The sequence below is a fragment of the Canis lupus genome, chromosome X (assembly GCF_003254725.2).
Source record: "Canis lupus dingo isolate Sandy chromosome X, ASM325472v2, whole genome shotgun sequence".
Lineage (NCBI taxonomy): Eukaryota > Metazoa > Chordata > Mammalia > Carnivora > Canidae > Canis > Canis lupus.
In genome coordinates, this window is record NC_064281.1 from 118,063,577 (window position 1) to 118,088,328 (window position 24,752).

Here is a 24,752-nt window from a genome sequence, read left to right on the forward strand (position 1 = left end):
AGCTTAAGGGTCTGCTAATGATTGGACAAAGATTTCCCAACCAGATAGGACACTGCTACATCCCAAATTTTCTTAGCAATAAAGTGACCTCATTTATATTGGGTTTGTGGTATCTAAACACCATTATTTTAGTCCTTGGGAATGCCATCAAATAACTTTTAGTAAGATGCATTTAGGGTTCTGAGGGCATCTAGTTGTTTCCTGCATAGTGGGGGGGAAGCAAATACTTCTATGAAGTAGGTGGCCTAAAGGTGGTTTGTCTACCTTTTATTAGGGGGTGACCCTTTCACCCAACACCTCTCCCCATTCAGGTTTTGGCAATCTAAACATTGATGTTGTCACACACACACACACACACACACACACACACACACCAAGCACTTTTTCCTCCTTGCCTATGGGTTAAATGTTAAGAATGGAAATTTGTCTTCTATGTTCGGTCCTCAACCAGTCTTTATCCATAATGTCTGGCTAACTGTGAACCTGTTACTGTGGCCCCCAACCGTCTAAAACCTCACTTTCTCCCTCCTCACAACCTGTCTCTTCCCTTCTTTCCCATCTTCTTCATGATCAACCTGCGCGCATGTACACACACACACACACACACACAGACACACACACACACACCTCCAGAAATAAGGGGCTTCTCAAAGGTTGTTGATTTTATTTTAATAACAACCATCTCTATTCCATGATGGTGTTGTACCTTGTAGGTCTGCCACTGAAAGGTATTTAGGGCCTGGCCTCAATACTTTGGGCCAAGGATCCTAGTCCATCTTCGTCAAAGGCCGAAATTTCTTGGCCTTCTTCACTCTCTTCACCTTCCTTGGGATGGTTGTACTGGTATGTGAAGATTTTTTCTTTGAATTTCCGTGGAGCAGCCCCTTTATTCCCTTCTGTATTTTCTTGGCCTGCAAGAGCAATAGGGTGATTCCAGAAGGGCAGTGGGTTGGAGGAAGAAGATGGGGACTGAATGGAAAGGATTCATGAGAAGGGGCAAAAGCTATTGAGGGGACTTATGCCACACAGGGAAAGGGTAGGAGTCTTGGGGGAGGGGAATCAATGGGAAGAGGAGGCACTTGGGGGAGGTGGTCTTACCTTGCTACTATCAACGGATTTGGGTCGACAGTCACTCTTCCTTGTCTTCTTTGTCTTAGCCCTTGGAGTTAATTGTTTTGCTCTCAGAGTTGGTTGATGCATAACTGCGGTAGTTTCCACTGGCTTTCTGGTAACTCTTGCCATGTTGAAACCTCCCAGTGGTCTTCTCCAGAGCTTCTGACCAGACTGCAAAATGTCTCTTAGCAATAAACTGAGGAGCCACACCCTTTGTTTGTTAGGTAAGCACTTGCCTCAGCCAACAGGGGACAAGGCAGGGTGGGTGGGGCCTTAGACATCACAAAGCACCAGTCCTGACCCCTCCCTGGGGGGGTGGGGCTGCTGGGCAAATCAAGATGCTCTGATTGGGGAGAGTGGCTATTTTCTCAACAACCCTTTCAAGTTTTCCTGAACTGACCAACCATCCTTTCTCATTATCTGTACACTTGGCAGGCAGAGAGAGGGTGTTTCCTCCAAGCCCTGCCCTATAGCCATTCTCATTCTTTGTTTCATTCTGTTTACTCCCATCTTTCACCTTTGCCTAATATTTTGGATGTCTTACGTAAGATGCTTCCAAGATAATGTGACTGTATTTTTCTATGGAGACGCTCATCACCCCACTTCTTTTCAACAGCTTTCTCTTATGCATTTTGATGATCATTCACTTCTTAGCTACTACCAGGAAACATTCCTACCCCCCCCATCTCTTTTTCCCAGTGTCCTGTAGATCTCCTCAGTTTTCTATTCTACAGTATGAAATTACTGCTTTATCAGCAGTCAAAACAGTGTGGTACTCGCATAAGGATAGACCAACAAATTAATATAAAAGAAGTGAGAGTCCAGAAATAAGTCCATATATCTAGAGACACATTGGTTTCTGAGAAAAGTGCCAAGAACATTCAATGGGAAAGAATAGTTATTTCAACAAATAGTGTCTGGACAACTTGATATCCACACACAAAATGATGAATTTGGACCCCTACTTCATATCATATACTCAGATTAACACCAAATGGATCATAGACCTAAATATAAGAGCTAAAACTAATAAACTCTTAGAAGAAAACATAGGCAATAATCTTCATGACCCCAGATTAGGCAATAGTTTCTTAGGTATGACACCAAAGGCCCAGGCAACAGAAGAAAAATTTGATAAATTGACATCAGAATTAAAACAATGTGGGGATGCCTGGGTGGCTCAGCAGTTGAGCATCTACCTTTGGCCCAAGGTATGATTCTGGAGTCCCGGGATCTAGTCCTGCATCGGGCTCCCTGCATGGGGCCTGCTTCTCCTTCTGCCTGTGTCTCTGCCTCTCTCTCTCTGTTTCTCTCATGAATAAATACATAAATCTTTTTTAAAAAATTAAAACAATGTGATTCAATGGGCCTCATCATGAAAATGAAGAGACAATGGGGCATCTGGATAGCTCAGTCAGTTAAGCATCCAACTCTTGATTTTGATTCAGTTCATGATCTCAGGGTCACAAGATCAAGCCCTGTGTCCGGCTCCATGCTGAGTGTGGAGTCTGCTTGAGATTCTCTCTCTCTCCCTCTCCTCCTCTCCCTCATGTGTGTTCTGAACGAAAGAAAGAAAGAAAGTGAAGAGACAGAAGTGGATGCACAAAAACGAGAGAAAAATTTTGTATGTCATATATCCATAAAGGAAATTTATCCCGAATATATAAAGAAATCTTTCAACTCAATTTAAAGTGGTCAAAAGACCTGAAAGACACTTCTCCAAAGAAGATACACAAATGGTCAATAAGCACATAACAAGATATTCAACATTATTAGCCATCAGAGAAATGCAAATCAAAACCAAAATGAGATACCATTTCACACCCACTAGGATAGAAATCATAAAAAAGTAAAATAACAACCTGTATTGGTGAGGTTGTAGAAAATTAGAACCCTCATACCTTGATTGTGGGAATGTAAAATGGTGCAGTGGTCTGGCGGTTCCCCAAAAAGCTAAACATAGAATTACCACCTGACCCTGGAATTCCCCTCCTAGGCATATACCCATGAGAAAGGAAAACTATATCCACGCAAAATCTTGTACACAAATGTTCATAGCAGCATTATTCACAAGAGTCAAAAGGTAGAAACAACTCAGATGTCCATCAACTGGTGAATGGATATCTAAAATGTGGTACATCCATACAGTGGAATATTATTTGGTCATAAAATAAATGGAATTCTAATACATGCTACAATATGCATGAACTTTGAAAACATTATGTTAAGTGAAGAAGTCAGTTTCAAAGAACTACATATTATAAGATTCCATTTATATGAAATATCCACAATATATGAAGACCCCAAGAATATATTGTGCATTCTTGAGAATATGTCCTGTGGTCTCAAGATTGAGAAACACTGCCATTTCCATTCATCACAATCACCAAAACCAGTGCTGAAGAAGACAAGGAAGCCATATAATACAGTTCACTTTTGTCGGGTCCCCAAGATAACCCAGGATCTACTTATTCATTGAATCTAAACAGAAGATTTTATACTCACCAGGGTAACTCACTGTCCTTCACCGCCTTGAGAATATCTCCCTGGAAACTGTGACTCTCATAGTCTGCTGGAGGGAGGGTAAAGTGTTACAACTACTTTGAACAACTGGTTCGCAGTCAGTATACCCAGAATGGGATATTACTGGGCCTTACAAAGGAAGGAGATTTTGAACCATGCTACAACATGGAACCATGAGGACATCATGCGAAGTGAAATAAGCCAGGCACAAAAAGATAAATACTATGGGATTCCACTTCCATGAGGTACTTAGAGTAGTCAAAATCATAGAGACAGAAAGGAGAATGGTGGTCACCAGGGGATGTGGGGAAGGTAGAATGGAGAATTGCTGTCCAATGGGAAACATTGAAATGAAATGAAATAATGAAATGAAATGAAATGAAATGAAATGAAATGAAATGAAACAGGGTTTCAATTTTGCAAGATGAAAACATTCTAGAAATCTGTTATATAACAATATGATACAGTTAATACTACTGAACTATACACTTAAAAATGATTGATAGCAAACTTGATGCTTTGTGATTTTTAACCACAATTTTAAAAAATAAAAATAAAATATGATGCTGTGGAAATTTTTTTTAAAAAGAAAGAAAAGGAAAAGTGTGTTTATTTACTGTTCCCACTGCAGCCAGAAGAGCGGGCTGTTGGGAAACCATGTGGTTCTAGCCCAGCGCTAAAGTCCATCTCCTCTGTTTATTTGCTCTGGCATCAGGGCCCAGCTTCTCACCTCAGGTCCAACGTAGCAGTCCTCCACCTTGGCTGCATTTTGGAATCACCTAAGATTTAAGTTTCTAGTGTCTGAGCCCACCCTAGAGGTTCTGACCACCCTTGTCTGGGGGCATAGCCTAATAATTTAAAAATCAAAGCCAAGTGATGTTAAAATACGGCCATGACCACTGACATAGAGATTTGGAGTTGGTATGCAAGTCTCCTTGGGGACATCGGGTGGAGTTTACAGGCCCGATGCACTTTAAGGGGATGAAATGAAGTAGCTAATGGGGATAGAAAGGAGTTGGGATCAGCTGAGCCTGGTGATGACTGGAGTGGTTGTGGGGCACTGTGGGTAATAGCTGGGTCCCTGGCTGGAAAAACAAGAAGGGTGGCAGTGTGACTGCATCAGGTGGGGAGTCTAGAGAGCAGGGTTTGCAGGGCAATTCCACGGGGCCAGTTTAGACCTGTGGAGCTTGAGATGCTTGTCAGAGGTCGGTGGACAGATGGTGAGTAGGGAATTGGATCTCGCCATCTGGAACTTGGGGACAGGTCCATGGCAGAGGTCAGTCTGGGGACATAGGAATTGATACACTTACCCTGGAGATGAAGCGTAGCCAGGAAACAGGGAGTTTCAGAACTGGACTCGTGAGGACTCCAAGACTGGCTTGGGAAACTGAAAAAAAATACATGATTTTTTAAGTGGTAAAAGTAGGGGCCCCTGGGTAGCTTAATGATTGAGCATCTGCCTTCGGCTCAGGGTATGATCCTGGGGTCCTGGGATTGAGTCCTACATCAGGCTCCCTGCAAGAAGCCTGCTTCTCCCTCTGCCTGTGTCTCTGACTCTCTGTGTCTCTCATAAATAAAATCTTTTTTAAAAATAGTAAAAGTAATAGTGGGTGATATTTATTAGGAATTCATCTGTGCTGAGCCCTGTCCCCAAGCCCTGTTATAAAGGTTTTACTGGTTTAACTCCACACACACACAACAACCCTATGGTCATTGGAAATGAAGCCTCTAACCGCATTTTGATTTTTTGGCAGCTGAGAGCTTTCAAGCCTCATCCCTCCTCTGTTCCCTTTTGCCCCATATCCACACAAGTCTGGAGCTCTGTCGCTTGGCCCCAGTGGGAATTTCTAATCACGAGAGGCCTCGTGTCCACGCACAAACTCCCACTCCAGCTCTAACCCCTCGTGACAACAAGCACCCAAAGCTGCTGTTACCCCCAAAAGGGAACCTGAGCCCTTCTCCTTGGGGAATCCCTGGGCAGGTTATCATGTGAGTGATCAATTGTACCAGCTTCCTGTGGTTGCTGTAACAAAATACTAGAAATTCAGCAGTCTCAACAAGAGAAATATGTCTTCTCACAGTTCTGGAGTCTGGAGAGTCAATTTCACCTGTCTGAAATTAAGGTATCAGCAGGACCACACTGCCTTTGGAGGCTCCAGGGAGCAATCAGTTCTTAGCCTGTTTCTCACAGTCATTGGCATTCCTTGGCTGGTGGCTGCATCTCCTCAGTCCTCAAAACTAGCGCCTTTGGATGAATCTCTCTCTCTCCCCCTGTCCATCTTCCTATCACCTCCTCTCTGTGTCCCTCCTACAAGGATACAGGTGACTACACTGAAAGCCCATCCAGAATAATCCGGGATAATGTCCTCATCTCAAGATCCTTCACTTCATCACATCTCCAAAGACCTTTTCTTCCAATATGGCAACACCTTCCAATAAGTTTCCAGGGATTAGTGCCTGATGCCTCAAGGAGTTGTTGTTTTTTTTTTTTGAGCCTACCACAACACACATTGGTGCCTATGTGTCCTTTATCTCAACATCCAAAAATTCTTGCACGAGGGAGGACTCCCTGGTATCCAGCAAGGGCTGACAGGCACCTCAAAACCCAGAAATATTATTCCCAAGTGACGACGACTGGATGGAGGGAACACTAGAGGCTGGGAAAGTGGGGCAAGAATGTGTTCAGGTACGTTTTCTTGCAACGGGGCCCCCTCCCTCATTACCTGAAAAATGTCTCACATACTCAACAGAAAACAAGGCCATTAGCGAAAAGGCCATCTGCAGTGCAGTGAGCTGGCCTGGACGCAAGGAAAAGATAAAAGAAAAAAAGTTGAGACCCAAAGGAGCCCATGGATTCCCAGGTAGAGAATGAGCTGATTGTACGGCTGAGCAAAGCCCGTACCCTGAATGCACACACTCTGGAGGTCACAAGTGACTCCAAAGCTATAGTGGATTTTCACCTCTATTTATGTGGAATTAAAGCCACAGTTGTATTACACTGTGGTCCGTTCAGGAAGCAGCAGCTACTGGATTTCCATTAGTAGTAACCTTGCCTGGAGTTACTCCGACCCTACTCTCTGCCCTAATTCTCGGGCTTCCTTTGACATTTTGTTCCTCCAAGTTCTTCATTGGTTTGTCCTCTGGTTTCCCCTGACAGTTTATCCAGCACGTCTGATTCACTACCTCTTTCAACACTCCTCAGTGACGGGATCCCTGGGTGGCGCAGCGGTTTGGCGCCTGCCTTTGGCCCGGGGCATGATCCTGGAGACCCGGGATCGAATCCCACGTCGGGCTCCCGGTGCATGGAGCCTGCTTCTCCCTCTGCCTGTGTCTCTGCCTCTCTCTCTCTCTCTGTGACTATCATGAATAAATAAATAAAATTTAAAAAAAAAAAAACACTCCTCAGTGAGGTAGGATTCCGTTTTCCCACCGGAGTGAGGAGCTCTGGGTTCAAGTCCTGCTTCTACCACAAACTGGCCTGGTGCAGGCCGCAGAGCAAATCTCTTTGGTGTGGGTTTTGGATCACACAGCTGAGAAGCAAGGGAGGTGCATGGCCCTGTCCAACAGCACGCAGATCTTTATGGTGGCGGGAGCACCCCGGACCCTGCCCGGAGAGAACTTGGCTAAAAGGAAGCTCTGAAACCACAGCAGCGCTGCCCTCCCCATCCGGAAGCTGTGGCCTTTGCAAAACAGCTCAGGCTGGCCCTGAATCTACTACGTGGCGTTAGGCAAAGAAAGGCAATCATTCTTCTCTGGAATGACTGTAACAGATTTCATTCTTGGCAATTACTGTAGGTGGGAGCGAGAAAATTCTTTCGTGATGAACAAAAGCTTTTGTGTCTTTTCCAAGCAGTGGAAAACTGCCTAGATGGACACACCAAACCGCCCTGATGGAAGACTTTGGAATGTCTAATTTGAAAACCAGGCACGTGGCAACACAGCGAAGGCCTCTGCCTCCTTCCTCTTCCATCTCCTTTCCTCTCTCTCGCTGGCTGGTGCTGCTGCGCCAAATGTAAACAATCTCTCCTCTGGAAACTCTAAAACTTCACCACAATCATTTTGTATTGGTTTTAAGCAAGCACCAAATTAATTAGCAAAATAGCACAGCCAAATAAGCAGCTTAATGTGCTCCCGGGGTAGACAGCCTTTAAAGAGTCTCTTTATTCCATACTGGCTAAGCCATCTCCCTCTAGCATAGGATGCTGGGGAGAGCATGGGCTTTGAGCCTGATAGTCAGGCTGGAATCCCAGCACTACGATTTCCCAACTGCGGGACTTGGGGCAAGTTGTTTGTTAACCTTTCTGGGCCTCCGCTTCCTCATCTACAAAATCAGCCTCCTAATAGCTACTCACAATGGTAAGTGGTTTACATGGTAAGTGGTTATATCCCTGGAGCCTCGCAGTACCTTCTGAAGTTGGGCTCATCTGCCTTTGTTGTGAGGGTTAAGGGAGCTAACTCAGGTAGGCAAGAGGTGGGTTGCTAAAGAAATGGTGCCCAGTGATTACTGTGGAGGAAATCAAGAAGTATTCACTTGTCCCACATACATTGAACATATACCATGTATTTCTTTCAAAAAGTGGAGCAGCAATGGTCAAAGAAAGTACCTGATTCAGTTTCTCAATCTTGACTGGTTCTCTTCTGTTTGGGAGGATTTAAGGTAGGTTGGATTAGGGGCACCTGGGTGGCTCATCGGTTGAGCATTGGTCTTTGGCTCAGGACGTGATCCTGGGGTCCTGGGATTGAGTTCCACATTGGGCCCCCCACATGGAGCCTGCTTCTCCCTCTGCCTATGTCTCTGCCTCTGTGTGTGTGTCTGTCATGAATAAATAAATAAAATCTTTAAAAAATAATAAAAATTTTAAAAGTAGGTTGAGTTAAATACCCTTCCCAGCCAGATGAGCCTCCACGAGTCATCGGTTTCTCTCCTATGTTTCCTTGTTGTCTCCTATAGTCTCCTGAGCTCAAAGCTATGAATTGGGAATGATCTTCTGGGGTAAGGGGGAAGCATTACCAGCATTGCTAATGAGGCTGGATGTAGACCACAGCAAAGACAGAAAAGATTTAGAACATTCACATGGTCTCTGCAAGAGAGGGTAGGGGCTTATACTCCCATCCTGCAAACCCTTCATGGAATGGTCACCCCCCAAGTTGGCATTGGGCCACTGAATACCTCTCCCATTCCCCCTTCTGTCATGCATTCTCCTTGCAGAGCTTGCCAAACTCCCACTCTTCGATCTTCTTGGCAGTCGTCACATTTTTCCCTATGTCTAGAGGAGGACTTAGATGCCCATTGAAATTCAACTTATCTTATGAACTCAAATGGCCCCTCTGGGGACAGTATCAGGACTGAGTTGAGGTGCCTTTCTATGACATATAGTGAAAATAGCAGCTCTTTAATATGACGAGAGCTGATTAGAGCCATTTAATCCCTATTAAAGCCATCACAAATGTAAGGTTAATTTTTTAAACAAAAATGAGAGTGATATTTATGTAGTAAGCAGAAGCCAATTATGAACATAAATCAATTAATAAAAAGTTAGTACTACACACCAGATGTCAGCTTATTGCCAGATGCCAATATTTATAACCGTATCTATCTATATCATAAACATATTCTGCTGCAAAGATTAACATATAAACACTTTTGAATTATATGATGATATGTGATTTATAGATTTATATATGACAAAATACAATTAGCCAAGGGAAAAACTGTAAAGATGGTTGAGGCACTCAATAACCCAAACGATAAAGGAATACCAAAAACTACAATATGGTACCTCAGCAGCAGTGATTTGAAGTCTGAAATGTAGTATGTAAAAACCTCACAGTCAGATGTTAAGGTACCATAACTGAAAAGAAACTCTGGTTCTAAACTGTAAATAAAATAAAATAAAATAAAATAAAATAAAATAAAATAAAATTTTATCCACTCAATTTGACAGCCACTTTAGTGGGTTGAATAGTGCCCCCTCCCATTCACATCCATCTGGAACCTCAGACTGTGATCTTATTCAGAAGTAGAGTCTTTGTAGTTGTAATTAACTAAGGATCTCAAGATGGAATCACTCTGGATTTAGGGTGAGTCATAAATCCAATCATCGGTGTGCTTCTGAGAAGAGGAGAGGACATGGAGAGACATACAGGAGAAGGCCATGTGAAGACAGGGGCAGAGTTTGGAGCTGCAAGTCAGGAAACACCAAGGATTGCTGACAAGCATGAGAAGGCAGGAGAGAGGCCAGGAACAGATTCTCCCTAGAGCTGCCAGAAGAAACCAACCATACCTATGCCTTCATTTCAGATTTCTGGCCTGAACTGCAAAAGAATGCATTTCTGTTGTTCCAAGATCCCAGTTTGGGATTACTTGATACAGCAGCCACAGGAAACTAATACGGCCACCTTAACTCTGACATTCAAACCTGACAAAGCACCAAAACCAAAAACTGAAAACCTATCTAATTTGTGAATATAGAAGTGTAAATTCTAAAGAAAATATTAGCAAAGCAATTCTGAAGGATAATACATAGTAGAAGACTAGCTTACTATGACTGGGCAAGTTTTTTTGTAGGCATACATAGGTGTTTGATGATTAGAAAAACCTGTGAATAGTATTAATCATATTAGAATAAAATCTATATCTCCATTTTGATAGGTGTCAGGAAGGCAACTTTTAAAATCCACATACATGAGTTCCTAATAACTCTTTTTTTTCTTTTAAAGATTTTATTTTTTAAGTAATTTCCTCACCCAACGTGGGGCTCAAATTCATGATCCTGACACCAAGAGTTGGCATGCACCACCAACTGAGCCAGCCAGGTGCCCCTCTAATAGCTATTCTTTTTTTTTTTTTTTTTAAGATTTTACTTATTTATTTGAAAGAGAGAGCACACGAGTGGGGTGAAGGGCAGAGGGAGAAGCAGGCTCTCTGCTGAGCAAGGAGCCTAATGCAGGGGTTCCATCCTGGGACTCTGGGATCATGACCTGATGTACAATATTAGATGTACAATATACATCTGAATACATATATGTGTGTATCTATGTATACACACATGTACTTCCTAGCTTATCCTCTGATAGGATCTGGAAGCAATGGCTCCAATAGCAGTAAGCACACCTAGTGCCCAGGTCTTGATTTCTAAATACCATTCTTTTGGAGGAATGGACTGGGGCAGCAAATGTACAAGATGAGCCTGGAGCATCTTGTAGTAGCAGAAAGTAGGAAATCTCAAAGGATAAAAAGATGGGGACACGCCAAAGGAATTCAGGAGTCAATGTGAAAGAGCACTCAATGGCTAAAGTTGGAACGACTTGAGCAACAAGATAAAGAAAGTAGTATTGGAGTATAACGCAAAGTAAAAATAAATATCCATGAGTCCGCACTGAGAGATATATATGATTGAATAAACAAATGAGAGGGAAAGGAAAGCTCTTTCAATTCATAACTAGAAGGAATGATGGACATAGAAAATTACCATTTGGCAAACACCACAGTAATAATTATTTCAAGAAAAATCATCAGCAGATGCTAAAATTAGTGGATAAAAGTATGATGAGAAACAGGATATTTACATAGTCTCAAAATATATTACCATAAGATATTTATAATTACAGAGGGAAAAATAGTAACTCCACAGTGAAGAAACCTGACAATGATGAACATTAACATCATTGGTATTGGGACATAACATCATGCACCTCTTGACATGATGTTCTATCAAGGGCACAGCATCACTTTTGTGATAGTCTTGCCAAAAATTCAAAATCTGAATATCATCAAGGAAACCTCAGATGACAAAATTGAGCAACATTCTACAAAATAATTGGCCAGTTCTCTTCAAAATTTTCAGAATCAGTAAAAATAAAGCCTAAGGACTGTCCCAATTCATAAAAGACAAAGGAGACACAACAACTACATGCCATGTGTGCTCCAGATTGTATGCTGGAGAAAAAAATATATTAGTGGCACAATTGATAAAATTGTTTTTATGAATTTGTTTTTATCAATCTGTAGACCTTCCACCTAGGTCTACAGATTAGTTTACAGATGGCTTAATAATATCGCATCATGTTAATTTTCTGATTTTTTGATACGTGTACTATCATTACATAAAATGTTAACATTTAAGGAAGCTGGATGAAGGCTATATGAGAATTCTTTGTACTACTTGGCAATTTTTTGCAAATCTGGAATCATTTCAAAATCAAGAGTCAAATTAAGAAATAAACTTAAAGGAACAAAAACTTTTTAAATTATAAATTATAGTGTATCTATTTAAAATATAGTGTATCACTGTAACTTTTAAAATTATAGTGTATTACACTATAGTATAGTGTAGTGGAATTTTATGCAAATATTAAACTTAGGGTTCCCTTAAAGTAATAGGGTGTCAGTGAGGCAATGGTCACTGTTTTAAATGGAGATATGTATAAAAATTTTCTGTTTTGTATGATCCCAATTTTGTATAATTTTCCATAGCTATATGCATAGCGAAACAAGAAAAATAAAGGAAATATGTCATCACATTCTCCTTCTACTGAGGAATGCAGGAGATGAACTCTAAGAACTACTAGGATAATTCAGTTAGGTGGTTATGAAGTAAATGTACAAGATTTATAGTATTCTGTATGCCAGCAATAACAAGTTAGAAGATACAATGTTAAAAGAAAATCTCATTCACAATAAAACCTTTAGAATACGGGGAAGAAACTTCCACTTTTAGTACAAAGGATTTGAAATCCAAGTGAGTAAGGAGAGCTAGTAGAATTGGTTAAATATGAGGGGAAAAAAGTGAATCAATACCTTACACTATATGTTTTTGAGGGTAGCAGAATATGCCACCCCCAAATACACCACTTTGGCATCGGGATTATTTTGAGCTAATTATTTTAAGAAACTGCAGACACAGGAGAAACTCTAAAAACAAAGTAGAAAAAAAATGAAAACAGAGTAGAAGTGACCCTTTCTTAAAGGAAATTTACATTAGAAAGGTGGCCTGTACCAAGAAGAGAGCTATTCCCAGAAATCCTTTTTTCATTCTAGAGACTTATCTGCACAACCAGGCAAATTTTGTTTACTAAACATTTTCTCTTCTCAGCTTCCTGTGAGTTGCCTCTGCCCCACCTCTTTGAAGCCCCTGGCTCCGGATGGTATATTAACCTCAATAGTCTGGCCACCTCTTGAGTCTCTTTGTAGGGCTCCCATACGTGCATGCATGTAATTCAGATTGTTTATTTTCTTATATGAATCTTTTAGTACCAGGGGTTCTCAGCCAAGAAATAGAAGGGTAGAGGGAAAACTGTTTCTTCTTCTATACGATTATAAATACCCTATAACCATGAATTAAATAGTTAAATGTCAAATGTTTACCCAGTGGGGTAAACATAAGCTAGGCATCATTAAGGCAAATACTTAATCCCAAGGGAAGGAATAATTCTTTAAGTATGAGTAGGTGGAAGCTGTAAGAAAAAGATCCCTAGTTTTGACGACCCCAAAGTTGTAAATTTATTTCAATGTGACCATAAATAAGAATAAAAGAGAAATGACAGATTTTGGGGGAAATGTAATATGTGTGAGAGACAAGAGTCAATACCCTTAATATGTAAAGAGCTTGGGGCACCTGGGTGGCTCAGTGGTTGAGCGGTTGAGCATCTGCCTTCAGCTCAGGGCATGATCCCAGAGTCCGGAATCAAGTCCTGCATCAGGTTCCCTGTGAGGAGCCTGCTTCTCCCTCTGCCTGTGTCTCTGCCTCTGTGTGTGTGTGTCTCTCATAAATAAATAAATCTTTTTTTTAAAAGTATGTAAAGAGCTCTTACAAACAAGCAGGAAAAAAGACACCAACAGAAGAAAAAAATTGGCAAGAGAGATGGACAGAAAAACTACAAATGGCAAAAGAAAGAGAGAGAGAAAAATAGGGAGAGAGAGGGAGATGGTAGTGGGGAGAAAGAGAAAGGGAGGAAGGACGCAGGAAGGAACAGAGGGAAGGAAAGGAGAGAAAGAATGTATGACTTCACCTAGTAAACAAAGAAATGTAAACAAAATATATTTTCATCTGTGAAATTGGAAAAAAGTAAAAAATTATGTGAGGTTGGTGAGGATGCAGAGATAAGTACACTCCAATAATGTATTGGGAATGATGATAAAAATTAGTGCAACTTTTCTAAAGTGCACTTTGGCAATATAACAGGAGCCTTAAAGAAATTCATTCACTTTGATCTAGAACTTCCAATTATTCAATGGATCTATCAGAACAGTTCCCAAGAAAGTATGCATAATATACAATGGTACTTATAGGAGTAAAATATTAAAAACAGTATAAATAGGCAACACTAAGGACGTGGTAAAGAAATCTTGGTCCAGGGATGCCTGGGTGGCCTAGTGGTTGAGCATCCACCTTCAGCTCAGGTCGTGATTCCAGGGTCCTGGGATTGAGTCTTGCATCAGGCTCCCCACAGGGATCCTGCTTCTCCCTCTGCCTATGTCTCTGCCTCTTTATCTGTGTTTCTCATGAATAAATAAATAAAATCTTTAAAAAAAAAAAAGAAATCTTGGTCCATTATCTAGAGGAAAAACTACCATGCAGCCATCAAAAATTAATTGACAAAAATGTGAAAATTATAAGAAAAATACTTATGAAATACAATATATTGTTGAGTAAAATACAATACACAGTAAAGTGAGAAAAGCATGCTACAAAATAGTACTAAAATATAATCTCAATTTAAGTATCTATATATATGTTTAAAATATATAAACACCTCCACCATTGGATTATTTCAAATGTAATAAGAGAGTCTGTTTTGAATATATTGGGAAACTTCTAAAAGCAAAAAATTTAAGATAGTTGAAATATAAATACTGTGATATTTTAATAGAAGAAAATTCAATTATATGATTTGAAATCATGTACGTGTATATATATAATTCATTTATTCAATAAATATTTATCAGGCACCAATTATGTGGCAAGCACTCTAGTAGGCTCTAGGGACACAATTGTGAGCAAGAACACAAACCTGTGCCCCTGGCATTTATATTCTAGTACAGCAGTTGTATTCAACATATACATACACAAATAAATATATAACTACGAATTTCAATATGTGCCTTGAAGAGATATTACAAGTTACCACTACTGCACATAAAGGGGGCTGATTTGTTAGGAGGGTGAGCATGGTGTGCAGAGCATACCAAAAGAACTAAAAGTTGTTTTCCATAATGCTGAAGTGATTTCTTATTTGAATAGGATCATTAGCAATTATTAGTGGTTTTTCCTTTTTAACACCTTTGCCATATTTTCCTAAATTTCAGCAATGTGTATGTATTACTTTTATAATCAAAATATAATAAAATACTTAGCAATACACTTAACCAAGGAGGTAGAAGACTTGTACACTAACAGCTCTAAGGCACTGATGACAAAAATTAAAACAGACAAAGGAATGGAGCAATATCTCCTGTTCAGTGATTAGAAGAATTAATATTGCTATATTGGCCATACTACCCAAAGCAATCTACAGATTTCATGTAATCCCTATCAAGATCCCAATGGCATCTTTTACAGAAATAGAAAAAAAAAAAGCAATCCTAAATTTTATATGGAACTACAAAAGACTCCACATAGCCAAAACAATTTTAAGCAAGAACAAAGCTGGAGGCATCACACTTCCTGATTTCATAATATATTACAAGCTACAGTAATCAAAACAGTATGATACTGGCATAAAGACAGACACACAGACCAATGGAACAGAATAGAGAGCCCAGAAATAAACCCACGCATAGATCGTCAACTGATCTTCCACAGGGTGCCAAGAATATGCAACGGGGAAAGGATAGTGTCTCTGATAAATGGTGTTTGGAAAACTTGATATCTATGTGTGAAAGAGTGAAACTAGATCCTTATCTTACAGCACACACAGAAGAAAAGTCAAAATGATTTAAAGACTTAAACATAAGACCTGAAACTTCAAAACTCCTAGAAAAAAACTAAGGGAAAGGGCTTATCTTTTTTTTTAATTTTTGAAATTTATTTATTCATGAGAGACACACAGAGAGAGGCAGAGACACAGGCAGAGAGAGAAGCAGGCTCCCTGCGGGGAGCCTGATGCGGGACTCGATCCCGGGACATCCGGGATCACGCCCTAGGCTGAAGGCAGACACTCAGCCACTGAGCCACGCAGGCGTCCCAGGGAAAGGGCTTCTTGACACTGGTTTCAGCACTGATTTCTTGGCTATGACAACCAAAAGCACAGGCAACAAAAGCAAAATTAAACAAGTGGGAGTGCATCATTCAAGCTTCTGCACACAAAAGAAACACTCAACAAAATTAAAAGACATTTTCAACCTACCGAATGGGAGAAAATATTTGTAATCCATTTATTTGATAAAGAGTCAATACCCAAAATATATAAAGAACCCTTAAAAGTCAATAGTAAAAAAGCAAATAATTAAAAACTGCGCAAAGGACTTAAATAGAGGGGCACCTGGGTGGCTTAGTGGTTGACCAACAGGCTTTGATGACCACAACGGTACCAGCCCTTCCTTATTTCCTTGCACATATCATTGGCACAAACCAAAACTTGGTCAACCCAAATGGGAAGATACAAGTTAAATTCTCCAAATGGGTTGAGGAATTTCAATCCTACCACTTGTGTGCCCAGAAGGAGGAATGCTGAAATATTTGAAACTAGCCTGTATCAGGATGGAGGCTCCAGCAGTGTGAGTGATCATAATGAGCAGAATTCCTGTGAGCTGTCAGGCATGTAACATGGACAATAAATAGGTTTTTCTGCTAAGCCACTGAGATTTGAGGGTTATTTGTAACTATATCAAAACCTAACCCATGCTGACCCATACTGTTATTAATCTACCATCAGCTGTCCTGGATCAAATTTATCTAAACCTTTATTTCTAGTAATAGAAAGTTTAGTTGCTGGTATCCACCTGGTAAAAAAGAAATAAGACACTGGTCTAACTTTCACAGGACAACGAGAAAGAAAAGTATAGCTCATAGATAGCTATTGCATGGTCTGAAAAAACATAAGAACAGTGTGTTCAAGTTCTGGCTACTACGAGCTCTGTGCCATGGATCAGTCATTGACCTCTCGGAGCACCAATTCTTTTTTTTTAAGATTTATTTATTTATTTGAGAGAGAGAGAAAGAGAAAGCATGCGCACGCTTGCAAGTTGAGGGAGAGATAGAGGGAGAGAATCTCAAGCAGACCTCTGGCTGAGCACAGAGCCCAATGTGGGGCTCCATCTCACAACCCTGAGATCACGATCTGAGCCAATACCAAGAGTCAGATGGATGCTCAACCAACTGAGCCACTCAGGCGCCCCAGAGCACCGATTCTTTTTAATCTGTAAATCGCATGGTAACTATTTTTCAGGGTTATTGTAAGGAGAAAATAAGACAATGGATGTAAAGCACTTGGCACAGAGGCCAGAAGACAGCAAGTGTTCAGTCAATTACTATCAACATCATCACCATTATTATTACTTCTCAGTATGTATTTACAATCCTCCTTTTGAAATACCGTCAGCCCAATAACTCGTTAACCTTGTGGCTCCCTGTGTATCAGAAATAAGCATCTTTTTGCATGCAAATATGCTATATTTATTGATTCCTCTGTCTCTGTTCAATGGAAGAAAGTACGTGTTGGTAGAAATAAAATATCAGCCTCAACTTGCACATATACCCAAGATCTTGTAAGTCATTACAATGTGTTTTTGAGAGTTGCCACTTCACTGCTCTATAAAAAGCTTCCTGGAAAAAGTATTAACAGATGGCCTCTTACTCTCTGAGACTGTTAGTAGCACACCAGATGGCAACCCAAATGAGAAGATTCAACTTAAATTCTCCAAACTGAAGGAAATGTGACACTAGTGTTTTAATAGGTGTGCAGCATTAGAGGTAGCAAAGAAATGATCAGTTAAGATAAAAACTCATTTTCTCTCCTTATTTCAATGTGGAATACAGTCTCCATTATCTTGCCCGCTTGCCAGATAGTTCATATAAAATGCTGGAAATGGTTTTCCCAACACAAACAGAAATTTTATTTGAAATGACTGACAGATTTATGAGGTGTAAGGCCAGTCTAAAGAATGAAAATACAAGGCAGTGCCCCAGGGACGCATGCTCTGTGCCACGGACACTCCTTTCTCTCCAGGACCAGTCATTAGTTTGCACCATTTTGCTCTTATTGTTAGAAATGTTAGGCCTCAGTTCAACTGTCAAACTTTTGACAGGGAGGTAATAACTATTCTAAGATACTTACCATCTTTTCAGATGTCCAGCTCATCCAGCAGTGAATAAAAGTCTGGACTGGGGGTTCCCTTCACAGGCATCACTACTATCCTAATTTTCCCAGGTGCCTCTGCATTCCAAAACAACCCTGTCCCATGAAGGTTCAGGAAAAGCCAACAGAGTCTTCATATTGGCTTAGGAAGGTATCTTTCTACTATCTTAGGTTACATGAATCAATGAAGAAGTTTTTAGATATCAGAGCATTCCCAAATACCAATGTTTCAAGGGGCCATGGACCCGAACCCTAAAGTTGATACTCAACTACACCATTCTGCCCACCACTGTGGATCTTCAAATATGGAAGCCAGTGGGGCACATAGTTCAGATGGATTTTTGGCAACATACCTAGAAATATGGTCTGTAGCATGAACACACAACATTAAAATGTGCATATATACTCTCTGAATCAGTTACTTTGGGGATAAATCACAGCCTCCCTGACTACACAAGGTCCTGAAGGGATTAAACCTGGGAATATTTTAGCCTTGACCACTGCCCTCCTCTCCTGTCTCAAGTGCAGCTATAGTGCAGGGCCGGGGTTGACACAAAGGATACAAGATTTTCACAAAGCACATCAAATTTCCGGGAGCTCCTTCCAGTTTTATTGTGAACTCTTAGGACTGCTCTTGTGAACTCTTAGGACTGCTGGAGGTAGTGAAAAACAGGGATTGAAAAAAAAAAAAAAAAAAAAAAAAAAAAAAAAAAAAAAAAAAAAAAAAAAAAAAAAAAAAAAAAAAAAAAAAAAAGAAAAACAGGGATTGGATCCACCCTCTGCTCTCTTGCATTCTCCATACCTGTGAGATGTAAACTCAGACTCTGGGCACCCTACAATTGGAAGACCGACATGGCTCCAGGGCTCCAGGCAATAGGCACAATCTAGAGAAAGAATGTGTCCCTCAAGGGATTCTGACAAGCATAGGAAACCAAGTTCCAAGAAGTGCAAGTTGTCACATGTACTCAGCACTGTCTAGGGGAGGAAAATCCTGAATCTGGGGTGGTTCAAGAGATGATCTTTGCTGTGGGACCCTGAACTCCCTTGATGCTGGAGTAAAAGCGCCCACCTCCAGGCCGCCTACCTCTCTGAGCAATATTTGGCTCCATGATTCTGCTTCCCCGGTCTGTGGATGCAGAGAAGGAGACACAAAAGCATTATGGCTACTGGAAAGAAGGAAGGCCAGTCATGAATCCTTTCACTTGTTGCTTTGGACACCACCATCTGGCATTTCAGTTAGTGTGAGTGTATGCTCATTTTTGACACCCTGACACAGTTCAAGACGAGGGCCATACTGTAGAACTGGAGTTTCTAACCTGGGGACCATGATCTTTTAGAACAGGTCTTTAGGAGTTCAGTGAATGCGTGTATATGTGTGAATGCGTGTATATGCGCATATAAGCATGTGAGGTTAGGAGGTGAACCAGAGGTTCTTCCAGATTCCCAAAGTGGTCCAGGGCTCAAAAAAAGGTTAAAAACCACTTCTCTAGCTCCCTCACTGGTGAACTTATGGAGGTGCTGGGAGGGTGGCATGTCTGGAGAGGGCATGGGAGCTCCGTGCTGCACCTCCCCATTCCTATGAAACCTTGCCCTGTGCCTCTCTCCCATCCACCAGCTCCTGAGTTCTATCCTTTATAATAAACCAGTAATAAGTTGTTTTTTTTTTTTAAAAAAAAACACTTCTCTAGAATGTGGTGATCCAACCAAGAAGTTGCTTTTGAGATACCCTCCCACCACTAACCATCCCTCTTACATGGCACCCAGGTACCTAGAGGGTGTCGTCGTATCCCCCTAAATGATAACAATGTAATGCCTAAACAGCAGGCTCACCATGTCTACTATCCCTACATATTGTCAGAAAAGCTTTTGCCACCACTCTCAGTTTATAATCCAGAAGTGAAAGGACTCTCCTATTGTTTGCTAACCAATTCCTCGCCCTACAGATAAGTCTGTCTTTTCTGTCCTGCTAAGTTAGTATAATTGGCTCATCTTCCAGGAATTAGAAGGGAGGGCCAGTAGATGGCTAATTCTTATCGATCCCCCACACGTCTGGATTTTCTTTACCGTGTGACGTGTTTAGGGCCCCAAAAAGAGGCTGCGTTAATCTCATAATAATTAAATGAAAATGTGATTGCCAGTGGACGGCAGAGGACAGTGTGGAACCTTGCAAACCGCACGGCTATCCTCTAAAGACAAAGAAAGCATTGATATAAAGTCAAATATGCGGATAATAACCCCGCATATTTATCACGGTGGTGGATCGAGGCAAATCCCACAGAGAAAGCCTGCCTTTTGGCTTCGGCATTGGCCGGCGTCCAAACTTCACAGCCTATAAACAATGAAAGCCTTTCCATGAAGAAAGTTCGGAGTGGAACTCGCTTGGGGTCCCCAACTTTCTGAGGAAGTGCTCAAGCCATAAGTCAAAGGAACGTTTTCAGCAGCCCTAGGTGGCAGGCAGGATAAATGGCCTGGCCGTGAATGCGCATGTTGAGAAGGAGCTGGAGGCGCTCAGGAAACGCCTGCGGGCCGCTGCCGCCCTCTCAGCGGGCCTGCGCCCAGAGGAAGGCCCGAGAAGGTGTGAGGCCGCAGTGGGAAGCCCAGCTCGTCCACGCCCGGCTCGGCCCGCGAAACACAACGGCTTCATTGTTGACTCGCCCTGGAAACAAGTCTACGGTTGGACTAGCAGCCCTGTTAGGGGGACGGACAAGCCAGCTGGGCTCCTCTGTTCTGGAAACCTCCTCGGAAGGTTGAGGATGACCCTGGGCTAGGTCAGGGGTGCTGGAGCCTGCCGATCGCCTGGTCCAGGAGGTTGGAAGCCCTGGGTGATCGCTGCCGCTCCACCGAGCTGCTGCCGCATTAGCTGACGCTGTATTTTCCCGAGGCGTTGACGTTTTCCAGCTTTTGAAGATGTAAATTTGTGATGTGTGAAATGAAAAGTACAGTACCGGTTCCTTTGAAACTCGAAGAGTCATTTAGAAAAAAACTTTCCCTCTGAGGTCACTGGGGTGCTTTCACCTCGGGCTGGCTGTTAGCAGACCTCATTATGAAGACTTGCTTTCTAAATATCAAAGTTTCTGCATACTGAGACATGGGGGCTGGGGAGTGGTACCCAGAAGAGGCTGGAGGAAGATGGGATGATCAGAAGTCTCAGCACCGGGCCCACTGGGGTCCAGACCCCAATGAAGCAGTCCATTGTTTCTGGAGGGCCTAGAGCGATGCTCTCAAATCCACAGAGAGCTTGTGGGGAATGAACCCCTCTTGTTCTTTCTTCAAGTGATGACATAGCTACAGGGTGTTCTAGGGACACAGAAGTGGGCTGAAGTCACCTCCTCCTGCCCCCGCACCTCTTCTGGGCTGGGGTCTCTTGCTGGGGGAGGATGGAAAGTTGGAGATGATGATGGGTGCCTGTGCCCTCCAGAATACTTGTGACCAAAGACGTGGGGTTCAGAGGAGACTCTTACACATAGATCTCGCACAAAAAGAAGTCTCATTGAGAAATTTCATGAGCACGTGTGGATCCTCAATTAGAGATCTCCTGCGGGTGGGGATGGGTAGAGAAGCACAAAATCATGTAGAGTTGCAGACGCTGGGTGCTGGGCTAGACTCCTTTCCACACCCCAACCTCCCAGCGCCTCCATCAGAGCTACAAATGGCTCCATGGTGTGGAACAAGGTACATATGATGAACATACATGCAAAGGCCCAATGCATACTTGACATATACTGAATATGTAAAGTGTCTGGCACAGCCAGGAGGGGTCAACACATCATAGATATTGATTGCGATTATCACATGATTGAAACCCTGACCAAGTTCTACCACTGGACTGAATCCCCTGAGGGCAGACACCTCTTGGGGCACAGTTCCTAGAAAAGGGTGTCAAGGCAGTCAGTGTTGGGTAAATGTTTCTCAATGAGTGGATGAATCAAAGGAAAAGCACTACATAGGCATTGCAGGGGAAAAAAGGACTTTCTCTCATCCTCCGCATCAGATCAGTACTGCTGATCTTACCTCCTAACATCCTTAAAGCCATCCCTTCGCTTCCCTCATCACTGCCCCCACCCCGTCATTAATTCCAGCTTGGCCTCGTCAAATGTCTCCTAGCTGGTCTCTCTTCTACCTATCTCAATTCCCCTTCTAACTGATGCTCCACTCTGCAGTCACCGGGATCGATTTAAAATTCATAGCTGATCATCATGCCACCCTCCTTCTTAAAACATTACAGAGTGGTGCCTGGATGGCACAGTCGGCTAAGAGTCTGACTCTTGGTTTCGGCTCAGGTCGTGATCTCGGGGTTCTGGGATTGAGCCCCATGTTGGGGTCCTGGGATTGAGCCCCGCATCAAGCTCCATGCTCAGCACGGAATCTGCTTGTCCCTCTCCCTCTGCTCCTCCCCCCACTTTCTTTTACTCTCTCGAATAAATAGTCTTAAAAAAACCACACACACACTTTACAATGGATCCTTTGCACTTGGGATAAAGACCAAACTGTAGGAAGGTAAAAGACCTGCATGGCCACAGTCACAAGAGAGACGAATTCAACTTCCAGGTCACAATACCCATTCGTGGGGAGGGCATCTCATGCAGCAGCTGCAGATAAAAGCCCCGCTCCACCCAGTTACCGAGGACACCCGTGGCTGAGATGGAGCAGCTTAAGAAATTTGAGAGAATCCGTTTTGTATTTTAATTTCTTTGGAGTGAGGAATCCTAAGCTGTGGACTTCACTTACAGGGAGAAGGGATTTCATTTTGGGACCTTAACTCCTTTGGACTTTACCTTATAAAAACAAGAGGATTTAATTTATTTTTGTTTTCTGACATTTTAATATTATGTGCAAAATATAACCTAATGCAGCATCTATTCTAATTGGAACTAAGTCTTCAAATATAGATACGTATATATTTTGCGACTCATCTTATGTTTCCTGTCCTTGGTTCCATTTTCATAACAAAAGGAGTATAATATTTTTTTCAATTTTAAAGTAAATGTGTTCCCTAGGAAACCTGATTTATTTATTTTTCTGATGTTTTATTGTCCTAAAATACATGTAACATAAAACTATCTTGACTATTTTTTAATTTTTTATGTAGTCTTTATTTTAATTCCAGTACAGTTAACAGTATTATATTAGTTTCAGGTGTATAAAATTCCATACATCACCCAGTGTTCAACACAAGTGTGCTCCTTAATCCTCATCACCTATTTCACTCATCCCCCTGCCACCTCCTCTCTGGTAACCATCATATTCTCTAGAGTTAAGAGTCTGATACTCGTCACGCCTCTCTCTCTGTTTTTTTCTGTTGCTCATTTGTTTTGCCTCTTAAATTCCATATATGAGTGAAATCACATGGTATTCGTCTTTCTCAGACTTATTTTGCTTAGCATAGTGCACTCCGGCTCCATCCACAAGGTTGCAAATGGCAAGATTTCATTCTTTTTGATGGCTGAGTATTATTCCATTGTGTATGGATAAAGATTGTGTACACACAATACTTTGTGGACTGCTTCCACAATATGGCTATTGTAGATAATGCTGCTATAAACATTGGGGTGCATGCATCCCTTTGAATTAGTGTTTTTGTATTTTTTATGTGAATACCCAGTAGTGCGATTACTGGATCATTGGTAGCTCTGTTTTTAACTTTTTTTATTGTTCTTATTTGTTTTTATCTTTTTGAGGAACCTCCATACTGTTTTCCAGAGTGGCTGCACCTGTTTGCATTCCCACCAACAATGCAAAAGGGTTTGGTTTTTTTTCTCCACAACCTCACCAATACTTGTTTCTTGTGTTTTTGAGTCTAGCCATTCTGACAGGTGTGAGGTGATATCTCATTGTGGTGTTGATTTGCATTTCATGTGTCTGTTAGCCATCTGTGCATCTTCTTTGGAGAAATGTCTGCTCATGTCTTCTGCCCATTTAAACAGATTATTTGTTTTTTGGGTGTTGAGTTGTTATCTTGGCTATATTTAAGTAAACAGTTCAGTGATATTAAGTACATTCAGGGATCCCTGGGTGGCGCAGCAGTTTGGCACCTGCCTTTGGCCCAGGGCGCGATCCTGGAGACCTGGGATCAAATCCCATGTCGGGCTCCCGGTGCATGGAGCCTGCTTCTCCCTCTGTCTGTGTCTCTGCCTCTCTCTCTCTCTCTCTCTCTCTGTGTGACTATCATAAATAAATAAAAATTTTTTAAAAAGTACATTCAAATTGTTGTGCAATCTTCACTACCATGTATCTCCAGAACTCTTTTATCTTATAAAACTGAAAGTCTATACTCATTAACTAACCCCATCACCTCCTCCCCTCAGCTCTTGAAAAGACCATTCTACTTTCTTTTTTTACTTTTGAATCTCCTCTTTCCCCCCATGCCCTAGCCTCTGGTAACCACCATTTTCCTCTCTGCTACTGTGAGTTTGGCTTTTTTTTAATTCCACATTTCAGTGATATCATGCAATATTTGTCTTTCTCTGGCTTATTTCATTCAGCATAATGTACTACAGGTTCATCCATGCTGGTGCAAATGGCGGGATTTCCTTCTTTTGTAAGGCTGAATAATATTCTCTGTGTGTGTGTGTGTATTCTTTATCTGTTCATGCACTTTCTTTATCCATTGATTCACTGACAAACATTTAGGTTGTTTCCATATCTATAATACTGCAATGAACATGGAGGTGCAGATACTTCTCTGATACCGTGATTTCACTTTCAGATATACTTTCAGAAGGAGGATTGCTGAATCATATGATAGTTCTATTTTTAATTTCTTGAGACATCTTCATACTGCTTTACCTAATGGCTCTACCAATTTACATGCCCACCAA

General features: G+C 41.6%; 1 long non-coding RNA gene across 1 annotated transcript; it reads right to left on the reverse strand.

The window, feature by feature from the left end:
* Window positions 1-644: 644 nt before the first annotated feature.
* On the reverse strand, window positions 645-1,371 carry LOC112668564 (uncharacterized). Its single transcript, XR_003141719.3, has 2 exons — window positions 1,099-1,371; window positions 645-911 (listed from the first exon to the last, which is right to left on the reverse strand). It is a non-coding gene; the product is annotated as an uncharacterized LOC112668564 (long non-coding RNA).
* Window positions 1,372-24,752: the final 23,381 nt, after the last annotated feature.